General features: G+C 40.2%; 1 pseudogene; it reads left to right on the plus strand.

Moving 5' to 3' along the window:
- LOC130017224 (kinesin-like protein KIF20B) overlaps positions 1–10,881 on the plus strand; it is a 28,271-nt pseudogene extending 17,390 nt beyond the window's left edge.
- Positions 10,882–11,484: the final 603 nt, after the last annotated feature.

Genomic DNA, 11,484 nt, shown 5'->3' on the forward strand with positions numbered 1-11,484 from the left:
TCAATTATCTGGATAGTATGTATTAGTACTGTTTCTAAAAAATATTCTCCCCTAATTTTTTTGAACCTAGGTCAGCCACATGCAAGGCAAGCACCCTACTTGCTGTAGTATCACTTTTGCCCCTAAAATAGTTTTATCTAAGTAAAATTGTATATTAAAAAAAAGGATGAGGACACAGACACAATAAGTGTCAAAAGCTCAGTAAGCTTCAAAATGAGTTATAGGTATGATTTTTTTATCTGTATTTGACTATTAGAGAAAAATTCAGTGAATGTTTTATTATTAACTTAAATGTGGGTGATTTAAGAGGTAGAAATTGTTAGTATATAGTTACAAATATTTAATATATATTGAAATAATATGAAGAGAAAATTTTTTTTAATTTATTTATTTTTTTCACTGGCTTAAATATCACAGGGCCAACCAAACATCTCTCATTAGGGCTTTCTATACATCTTGGGTTAATTTCTCAGGGAGGTTTCCCCGAAGTGGGTTCCTCAATCAAGATTTGGACTTTTTTTTTTAAGTTTGGCTTTTTTAAAATTCAATTTAATTAATTTATGTATTTGCTTTTGGGGGGGGGGGTCCCACCCGGCAATGCACAGGTGATTACTCTTGGCTCTGCACTCAGGAATTACTCCTGGCGGTGCTCAGGGTACCATTGGGATGCTGGGAATCGAACCCGGGTTGGCCCCATGCAAGGCAAACGCCCTGCCCGCTGTGCTATCGCTCCAGCAACTGGAGAGGAAATTTTCAAGATACAATGTTAAGTTGCAGTGTTTCTGTCAATAAGAATTATTTTTCAACTAAGTCTCACCTCTGTCCCATTCTTTATATCATCTTAAATGTTTAGATCAATCAATAGTATGATCATATCACTCAATGCATCACTTTTTTTTGAGAATTACAGGCTGTTTTTTATAATATTGGCATGTATATTGGGAGCTGGAGCAATATGTCTATAGTGTGTAGGGCTCTTGCCATGTACACAGCTGACCTGGGTTTGATCCCCAGCAATCCCATATGGTACCCCCAAGCCCCACCAGCAGTGATCCCTGGACACAGTCAGAAATCATCCCTCAGCACTACCAAGTAGTGCGCAAAGACAAAAAAGTAATAATTTTTTTAAGATTGGCATATTTTAAAATATAATATACCTGAACACTATGTAGTGGGTACCTGAAAGTTCCTTGTAGTAGTTGTTCTTCCCTAAAAACTTAACGTGTAGCTCTGGGAGTTGTATCAGTTGCATCAGTTCTCCTTGGTCTCTTCTTCTGGGCTTTGGTGATTTCTTGTCTGTATCCCATGTGTATTTTAAAACAATTTTGTTTTTAAATCAGAATTGGAGAAATTGAAAGAAAGAAATTGAAAGAAACAAAGATCTGGAAACCAAAAAAGATCAAAGGTCAAATAAAGAACTTAAGGATAATGAAGATTCACTTAGTAAAAAGTTCAGTAAGCTTCAAGATGAGTTACAGGTATGAAATTTATCTGTATCTGACGATTGTATTTCCATTAGAGGAAAATTCAGTGTATGTTTTATTATTAACTTACATATGGGTGAGTTAAAAGCCAGAAATTGTTAGTAATAGATATTGAAATAATATGGAGAAGAAATTTTCAAGATACAGTGACAAAATGTCAACGTAAACATAATGATTGGGTCTTTTTTTTCCATAATTTCAGTATTAATCCTTTAATTACCTTTTTTTGTCTTATTGCCTGTTCTTCATTATCATTTCTTTTTTTATTGACACTCCACACAAGTATTTCCCTCATCCATTTCACCATAGTGCTGTCACACAATCAAAAAAGAGACCTCTGACTTTTCCCCCCATTTCCCTTCTTTTTTTAATTATTTATTCATTTATTTTTGTTATATTTATTTATTGAATCAGGGCTAGAGCGATAGCACAGCGGTAGGGCGTTTGCCTTGCACGCAGCCAACATGGCCGACCCGAGTTCGATTCCTCTGCCCCTCTTGGAGAGCCTGGCAAGCTACCGAGAGTATCTCACCTGCGCGGCAGAGCCTGGCAAGCTCCCCGTGACGTATTCGATATGCCAAATACAGTAACAACAAAGTCTCCAGTGGAGACGTTACTGGGCCCGCTCGAGCAAATCGATGATCAACGGGAGGGCCTTTATTGAATCACTGTAAGAAAAGTTACAAAGCTTTCAAGATTAAGTCTCGGTCATACAATGATCAAACACCTTTCCCTTCACCAGTACTCGTTTTTCGCCACCAAGAACCCCAGTATACCCCCTCCCACCCTTCCCAATGCCTGTGAGGCAGATGATTTCTACTTAATTCTCTACTTTGATTACATTCATTATTTCAACAAAAGATGCACCATTATTGTTTAGAATTTCCCCCCAACAATCAGAACTGCTGAAAAGGCATTGTGAAATACTTTGTTTTCTATCGCTGGTTATGAGAACCATATGATGTCACGCGGCCACTATTGAGATTTTGGATTTCTGATATTTTACTAGGTAAGTCTGGAGGGATTTCTGCCAAGAGCCAGATAATTACAAGATTGGTTTCTGTGCGTCTGGTATTGTTTGCCAACTTCTTTGTTTTATTTATTCATTTTTCACATACAGGTGTAACCATGTAATAATTGTTTATCACTTCCTATTTCATTGATTGTACTCAGTATCTAGCTATTTTATTCCAAATGGCACAATTTCATCTTTTCTAATGACAGTGGAATTCTTAATGTATGTACTTTAGATTCTTTGTCCAGCCATCTGACATTAGGCATCTCAGTTGATTCCATGTTGGTAACTATGGTGAATAATGCTGCTGTACATAGAAGAATGGATATATCTTTACAAATTAGAGTTTCCATTTTCTTCAAGCAGATGCCTAGGAATGTATATCTATTTTTTACTGCGTCCTCATCAAACACTGCTATGGAGAAGATGAGCATTAGGAAATCATCTTGACTATTATAAATTTTTCAAATTTTAAGCAAGAAAAGAATATAACATATGAAAATACAATAATATATTTGAGACTATAAAGAAGACTATCTTTGTCTTTTTCATGTTCTGCTTCATCGTACTGTATAGAATATAACATGGGGTTCTCTTTTTTTCATGGGATTTACAAAATACTACATAAGTTTTTATACATTTTGTTAAAAGTACATTCTAACTAATTTTTAGTTAAAACATTAATGTTTTTAATTAACATTAATTAACATTTAAAATGTTTTTTAAAGATTGGGGATTTAAATCTACATTCAGTCTCTAGAGTCAGAAATTAAGAAAAAAAACAAAGAACTACTTTCTTTTGTAATGTGCTTATTTACTTTTTTATTGTGAAAAAACTCAAAAGCTGCTAGAACATCACTAGTACAGGGAAAACATACTAATTGTGAGAGTTCATACAAGGAGTATTAGTATACCTTTCCTTATTCCTTCTTTGGTGGGGGAATCTTGGGAGGCCATATCCAGCAATAATCAGGGGTTACTCCTGGCTCTGCACTCAGAAATTACTCCTGGTGGAGCTTGGGGGACCATATGGGATACTTGGGATCAAACCCTGGTCAACCTTATGCAGAGCAAATGCCATATCTGCTGTACTGTCGCTCCATTCCTACTTTGTTTTTTCTTTTTTCTTTTTTTTCTTTTTTGGGTCACACCTGGTGATGCACTGGGGTTACTCCTGCCTCTGCACTCAGGAATCACCCCTGGTGGTGCTCAGGGGATCACATGGGATGCTGGGAACCGAATCCGGGTCTTCCACGTGCAAGGCAAACACCCTGCCCTCTGTACTATAGATCTAGCCCCTCCATTCCTACTTAGAATTATTCTAAAATGATGAAATCACATATCTTAGAAGTATATTTTATAATCCTGGAATGAACTGCCATAGTTTAACTAAAACAGTGATTTTAGAAGTTTTAAAACAGCGCCAGAGCAATAGTACAGTGGGTAGGGTGTTTGCCTTGCATATAGCCAAACCTAGGTTTGATCCCCAACATATCATATGGTCACCCCTAACACCTCCAGGTATAATTCCTGAGTGCAGAGCCAGGATCAACCCCTCAGCACTGCAGAGTGTGGCAAAAAAAAGTTTTAAAACATGGAGGAGCCCCAGAGTGATAGTACAGTGGCTAGGGCATTTGCCTTGCATGCTGTTGACCTGGGTTCAATCCCCAAGACTGTGAATGGTTCGCTGAGCATTGCCAAGGGTGATTCCTAAGTACAGAGTCAAGAGTAACCCCTGAGCATCGCCGGGTGTGACCCAAAAACTAAATAAATAAAAAATAAAACAACAAAAAAGTGGGAAAAGGACCAAGAATGCCCTGAGTTTAATCCCTGAACCTCCCTGGCCTCCCAGACACTGCCAGGAATGACCTCCTCAACTACCAACACCACCTTATGTAAGAGTTATGTAGATCGATTGGGTTGCTTTGGTTGTTTTTTTAAGACATAGTGGTTTTTGTTTGTTTTCTTTTTGGGTCATACCTGACAGTGCTCAGAGGTTACTCCTGGCTTTGCATGCAGGAATTACTCCTGGAGTTGCTCAGGGGACCATATAGGATGATGAGGATTGAACCACCAGGGATTGAACCCAGGTCAGCCACATGCAAGACAGATACTCTACCCACTGTACTATTGCTCCGGCTCCAAGACATAGTGTTTTTTGTTAAATCAAGTTTTACTTGAATTTTAGGTACTTTGGGCGATGGGGGACCAGTGGTAGAGGCTCACCTGATGGTGTTCAGAGCTTATTCCAGGTTGCATAAGTGCAGAGCATTTATAAGCATTATAAAAATAGATTATTGGGGGGCTGAAGGCTATACGTAGCTGTGCTAAGGAATTACTCTTAGCTCTGTGCTCAGGGAACCTGATGTAATCCCTGAGGTCAAACCTGAGTGAGGCTTATGTAAGCGCCTTACACACTGTTTTATCCCTCCAACTCCTAACTGTATTATTTATCTATACAGGAATATGAGCAGAAATATAAAGCTGATAGAGAGAAATGGTTGGAAGAAAAAATGATGCTAATCACTCAAGCAAAAGAAGCTGAGAATCTAAGAAACAAGGAAATGAAAAAATTTGTTGAAGACAGAGAACATTGTTTAAAGCAAGTGGTTGGTAACAATTATACATTCTCTGCATGTGTCTCCTCTGCTTTCTCCCCCTTTTCTTCGTTGCTGTTGTGATTGCTCTAAGGCCCTGTGTCTCATACACTTTGGTTGCAGTGCTTACACGCAGTTGGTTATGGCACACTGGAGATCGCAGACTTTGTTGTGGTGCCAAGGATCACAAACTGCAGTGCTGCTGGGATTACGCTCAGCAGCATGGGGGTGGCACTAGGGACCTCCAGGTTCTGCCTCAGACCCTCACGAAAGGCTCTGAGCCGCATCTCCGGGCCCCATCTGCTTTCTCTTTTGCAATGCAGTTTACTAATCCCTAAGAGGATTTTACTGTTCCAGTTTTTATCTTTCACTTCTTGTCCCAAGTTCACTTTTGCTCTTTAACTTTTTGCAGTTAATTTTGCAAGTTGGGGAAACTTTTAAATGTAGTCTAGAAATAGTACTAAAAAATCTATTTTCATCTCCAATGTTACCTTGATTCTGTTGTAAAAGTTTCTACATAATGAGTTATAGATTCTACTAGAAGCCAGTTCATTAGGACATTTTGTTGGGGGGCAGGGGTTAAGCTACACCTGGCAGTGCTTAGAGTTCTGGGATTTGGGTTTTTGGGTTCTTGCCTTCAAATCCTGCACTCCAACCCTCTTGAGCCATCTCCCTAGCCCAGGACTTTTTTTTAAAGTCAGCTATACCATTTCTACAAAACCCTGGTAGAAATAATGTTTCATTTTATGTTGACCAGCTAATTATTTTTTGAACAGTGATTCCATCTTAACTTGGGGATTTTTAAGTATTTTTTAACTTGGATTTTTTCCCCTTCTCTTTTAATGGAAAGGTTACTCAGAAACCCAGTGTTGCTAATCAGAAAAAAGAAGTTGGTGATTGATTCTAAGAAAATTGTCAGACAATACTTTAATATTAACTCTATTTATTTATTTATTTATTTTGATTGTGCATAGTCAATCTTTAATTCAGAACCAAATAGCATACTTATAGAACGTCTGAGGGGGTCTGAGGTACAGAACTGCACATATTGTGATTTACCATTTACAGAGGTCAAGCGTTTCAACAGAGACAATTCTTTAGGGGGAATTAACTCAAGGAGACACTCTGCCTGAGGCTATACTGAAAGATTCGCTCAGGGGCTATATGCATCTGTGTTGTGTTTCTCTTTCCCTGCTCGTACACATTAAACAAATTAAGTTTACGTCTTATTGATATTTGAAGTTATCGATATACACAGTAACAAACATTCCAAAACTTACTTCTCTGGGGTCCAGGAGCTAAGGTTAAAAGCTGGCTGGGATCCAGCTTTCTGGGGTTAGAGACTGCGGCAACTGAAGCTTGAGTCAAGTAATTATGACGGATGCCCAGGAGTGAAAATATATACATATATATGTACATATATATTTTTTTAAATGTAGGCGTGCTGCTATTTATTCAGCCACTGATTATGCTGATTGAATTGGGCATGAACTCCACTAATATAACTTTAAATTAAGAAATACATATATGCTTTTTAGGACCAGGGTGATAGTACAGCAGATAGAGCGTTTGCCTTGCTTTTGGGTGTTACTCTTGGCTCCATGCTCAGGGCTCACTCTTGGTTGGCTCGGGCAGGGGACCCTAATGGGGTGCCAGGATCAAACCCAAGTTGGCTGACTGCAAGGCAAGTACCCCACTTACTGTACTATTGTTCCATCCCCGTTTTGTTCATTTTTTAAATTTCATATAAATAAAAATATATAAAATGGCCTAATTTGCTCCTGCTTTCTTCATTTTCAATGTCATTTTTACTCTACTGGAATCCTCATATAAATTACTTTGAATCCGCTTTTCTCTATACACACACAGAAGTTGCCCTGAATCTGGTGGGGAGGGAAATAGGGAGGGGGGGTGGGGCTCAAACCCAGGCCTCACAAGTGGAAGAGTCGTGCTCAACCGGGAGCCACATGCCACATCCACAACTGCTGGAAATTTCACTAAGAATAATATCAGCTTTAAAGATCTGTTAAGGAAACTAACATCTTCGCACTGTTAAACCTTTGTCCTTAAACACACAGTATGTACTCTCTTGGGGCTGGAGCAATAGCACAGCAGGTAGGGCGTCTGCCTTGCACGCAGCCAACATGGCCAACCGGAGTTCGATTCCTCCGCCCCTCTCGGAGAGCCCGGCAAGCTACTGAGAGTGTCTCACCCGCAGAGCCTGGCAAGCTCCCCGTGATGTATTCGATATGCCAAACACAGTAACAACAAGTCTCACGATGGAGACGTTACTGGGCCCGCTCGAGCAAATCGATGAACAATGATGTACTCTCTTGATTTACTTGTGTCCCCCTTAATTTTGTTTTTTCAGTATGGCTTGTATATTTCATGTTTAGATCTTATATTTTCCTCAAGTTTTCACTATTTCATGATTGTTCTAACCCAGTTTATTTTTACTTTTCTAACGTTTGTTACAATTTATTGTTGTCATTTTACTGCAATTTTGCCCACTCACTTCTTCTCTTTGCTTTTTTGGGGGATGAGGGTGTCACACCCAGCGATGCACAGTGCTTACTCCTTGCTCTGCACTCAGGAATTATTCCTGGAGCTGCGTGGGAGACCATAGGGGATGCTGGGGATTGAACCCGTGTCAGCCTTGTGAAAAGCAAATGCTGTCCCTACTGTTCTATTGTTCTGACCCCATCGCTCATGTTTCAGGTGTTGAGCAAATGCAGATATTAATTTAAATCTGTAATTTTTTTACGTGAACAAGGGGAGGCGGAGCAAGGCAAAAAGCCCTCCATGCTGTGCTATTACTCCGACCCCGAGGATTTTTTTTTTATGTTAAAGTGTTGTTTGATAAAGAGGGAGGGCATTTGCCTTGCACAAGGCTGACCTAATTGGATCCTCCGCTTTCTGTATGGTCCCCTGAACCTCGTCGTAAGTAATTTCTGAGCGGAGAGCCAGGAGTAATTGCTGGGAATGACCCAAAACAACAACAACAACAAAAGAGGTGAACAAGGGGCCAAAGCAATAGTAAAGTGGGTAGGATGCTTGACTCGCATGCGGTCCCAGGTATGATCCCCTATCCTGTATCCCCCAAGCCCTCTAGGATCACTGCCAGGTGTGTCACCATAACCAAACAACAAATAAAGAGGTGAGCAATAAACTGATTTTGAAATTTTGGACAGATAGGGATAAAATTTGCACATGAACATAGTGGACATATTCTGTCATTTAGTGGACATATTCTGTAATTTGTTTTACAAGGAAATATTTTATCTGGGCTTTCTGATTAGGAAATGCTTACGGCACAGCTGACAGAGACAGACAGTAACCTTCAGAAGTGGCGAGAAGAACGTGATCAGCAGATTGCAGCATTGGAAATACAACTCAAAGCTCTTGCCTCCAGTAACATACAGAAAGACAATGAAATTGAACAGTTGAAGAAGAGCGCCATAGAAAATTCTAAAACAGTCGGTAGACTTTTGTTCTTCTCATTCATTTTTTTTATTATTATTAGTGAAGCACCATGAGGTACAGGTGTAGATTTACAAATCTTTGTGCTTGGGTTTCGTCATACAATGATCAAATACCCATCCCTCCACCAGTGCCCCTTTTCCACCACCATGGATAATATCCCCCCACCCCCCCTCCCACCCTGCCTCTGTGGCAGGGCACTCCCCTTTGTTCTCTCTCTCCTTTTGGGTGTTGTGGTCTGCAAAAGAGGCATTGAGTGGCAAACATGTTCAGTCCATAGTCTACTTTCAACATGCATTTCCCCTCCTGGGAGGATCCTCCAAACACCCTTTATTTGGTGATCCCTTCTCTATCTGAACTGCCCTTTCCCCTAGAATACCCAGCTGGCCTCTAAGCTATGGAGTAATCCTCCTGGTGTTGATTTAAGCTATTCTTAGGTATTAATCTCATATTTTGTTGCTTTACATCCCCCAGATGAATGCAATCTTTCTATGTCTATCCCTCTCTTTCTGACTCATTTCGCTTAGCATGATACTTTCCATATTGTACCACTTGTATGTAAATTTCATGACTTCATCTTTTCTAAGAGCTACATAGTACTCCATTGTGTAGATGTACCAAAGTTTCTTTAACCAGTCATCTGTTCTTGGGCACTCAGGTTTCTTCCAGTTTCTGGCTATTGTAAAGAGTGCTGCAATGAACAAACAAGTGCAGATGTCACTTTGACTATACATTTTTGCCTCTCTGGGATATATTCCCAGGAGTGGTATTGCTGGGTCAAATGGGAGCTCAATTTCTAATTTTTTGAGAATCGTCCATACTGTTTTCCAGAAGGGCTGAACCAGTCAACATTCCCACTAACAGTGAAGGAGTGTCACTTTCTCGCCACATCCGCGCCAGCATCGGTTGCTTTTGTTCTTTTGAATGTGGGCCAGTCTCTGAGGTGTGAGATGGCATCTCATTGTGGTTTTGATCTGCATCTCCCTGATGATTAATGATGTAGAGCATTTTCTCATGTGCTTTTTTGCCATTCATATTTCTTCTTTGAGAAAGTTTCTGTTCATTTCATTGCCCCATTTTTTGATGGGGTTGGATGTTTTCTTCCTGTGGAGTTCAACCAGTACTTTGTATATCCTTGATATCAACCCCTTGTCAGATGTGTATTCGGTGAATATCCTTTCCCATTCTGTAGACTGTCTTTGTATTTTGGTCACTGTTTCTTTGGAGGTGCAGAAGCTTCTTAGTTTAAGATAGTCCCATTTATCTATCTCTGTTTTTACTTGCTCAGCCAGTGGCGTGGCATCTTTGAAAGTACCATTAGCCTCAATGTCATGGAGGGTTTTGCCAACTTTGTCTTCAATGTACCTTATTGCCACGCCGTCAACGGTGTCGCCCGCATAGCAACATGTTACGGGGAAACCTGGGCAGGCCTCAGGTTCCTGGGAATGGGAGGTTCGCAGCCCACAGGTCTATGCCTCCGGCAGCCCCCCTTGTTTGCCTGGGCCTAGCAAGCGCCCATGACGCTTCTGGTATGTGGTTCTCTAGCCTCCCAAATGGAGCTTTTAATATTTGCCTGCCAGTCTTACTTTTAGTTTAAGTATCGACTACTGAAGAAAACATAATCACTAACCACAGGAATGTAGGGAAATAAGTTCATGGTTTTAGGACAATAGGAATATAGGAATATAAGACTGGGTTAAGTCTTATAAGAAGAGGTGCTGTAGTTGCAGTTTAAATTACTTTATTGTCAGTTACCTTAGCTCATGGAAAAGAGGTTTTAAATAAAGTCAGAGTTCATTTTGAAGCTAGACAAAAGCAGAGCCAGTCAAGACCACTGAAAGTTATCTTTAGAAGAGTGCCAGGCTCAGCTTACAATGCAGTCATTAATGAACAAACAGCAGGCCTACGTGTGGGAGAGAGGGGATGTTGAAAGACCCCTATGCCCTCTTTTGCAAACATCAAACCCCTGCACGTACACTGCAGACATCGGCCCCTGCACGTGCACCCCGTAATTCATTAATGTGACAATGCTAAACACAGTTTGGTAACCTAATGACCTTCCTTGTCTCTTTAATTCACTGACCTGGTTACAAAAATAAAGCAGAACTTGTATTGGGAAAGATAAGGATAAAAGAACTCTGTAAATTGGATTGTGGTTAAACACCCTTGAACATGAAAGGCCTATGTAAAGATTTACGAGCGGATGCCTTGTCTCAATATAAAGCAGACCCTGTACCGTTTTTGGGAACTTAATGAAGAGACTAATGTAATGTCTGATAAGGACCCCTGGTTCTTTGTTCTGTAACTGTATAATAAGAGGAACTCTGGGCTCAATAAACTCGCAGCAGCACTCAGCCTCTTTTGTGTTGGTGTCTGTCTGTCCATCGCGCCGAATCTCCTGCTTTCCTGCGGACCTTCTCCCCTGTTTTTCCCTCAGCCTGGTGGTCTTCGACCAAGGCAGTCTGCAGCATTCCCCTGAGCACCGCAAGGGGTAATTCCTGAGGGCAGAGCCAGGAGTAACCCCTGTGCATCGCCAGGTGTGACCCCCCCCCAAAGAAAAGCTAACTTGCTTATGACTGGGTATGTAGCTCAGGGCTAAAGCACTTGGCTTGCAAGTATGAAATTTTCGGTTCTATTACTCGCACTATAGAAACAAAACCAAAATCACTAACTGTGGTTGAAAATATATCTCAGTGGTAAAATATTTGCCTCACATTTGTGAGGTTATGGGTTTGATCCCTGAATTTCCATATACGCACACAAAAGCTAATTTACTTAAAGAATATTAAACTGCTTAAAATTAAGTATATATTGCCATACTATTATACAGATTTAATTCTCAATAAAATAACTTGAAAAGGTCTATTTTTAGCATCTTTGCTAGGAAAAGATGTTACCTGATTTTTAA

The sequence above is a fragment of the Sorex fumeus genome, unplaced genomic scaffold, assembly GCF_029834395.1.
Source record: "Sorex fumeus unplaced genomic scaffold, SorFum_2.1 ptg000183l, whole genome shotgun sequence".
In the NCBI taxonomy this organism is placed as follows: Eukaryota; Metazoa; Chordata; class Mammalia; order Eulipotyphla; family Soricidae; genus Sorex; species Sorex fumeus.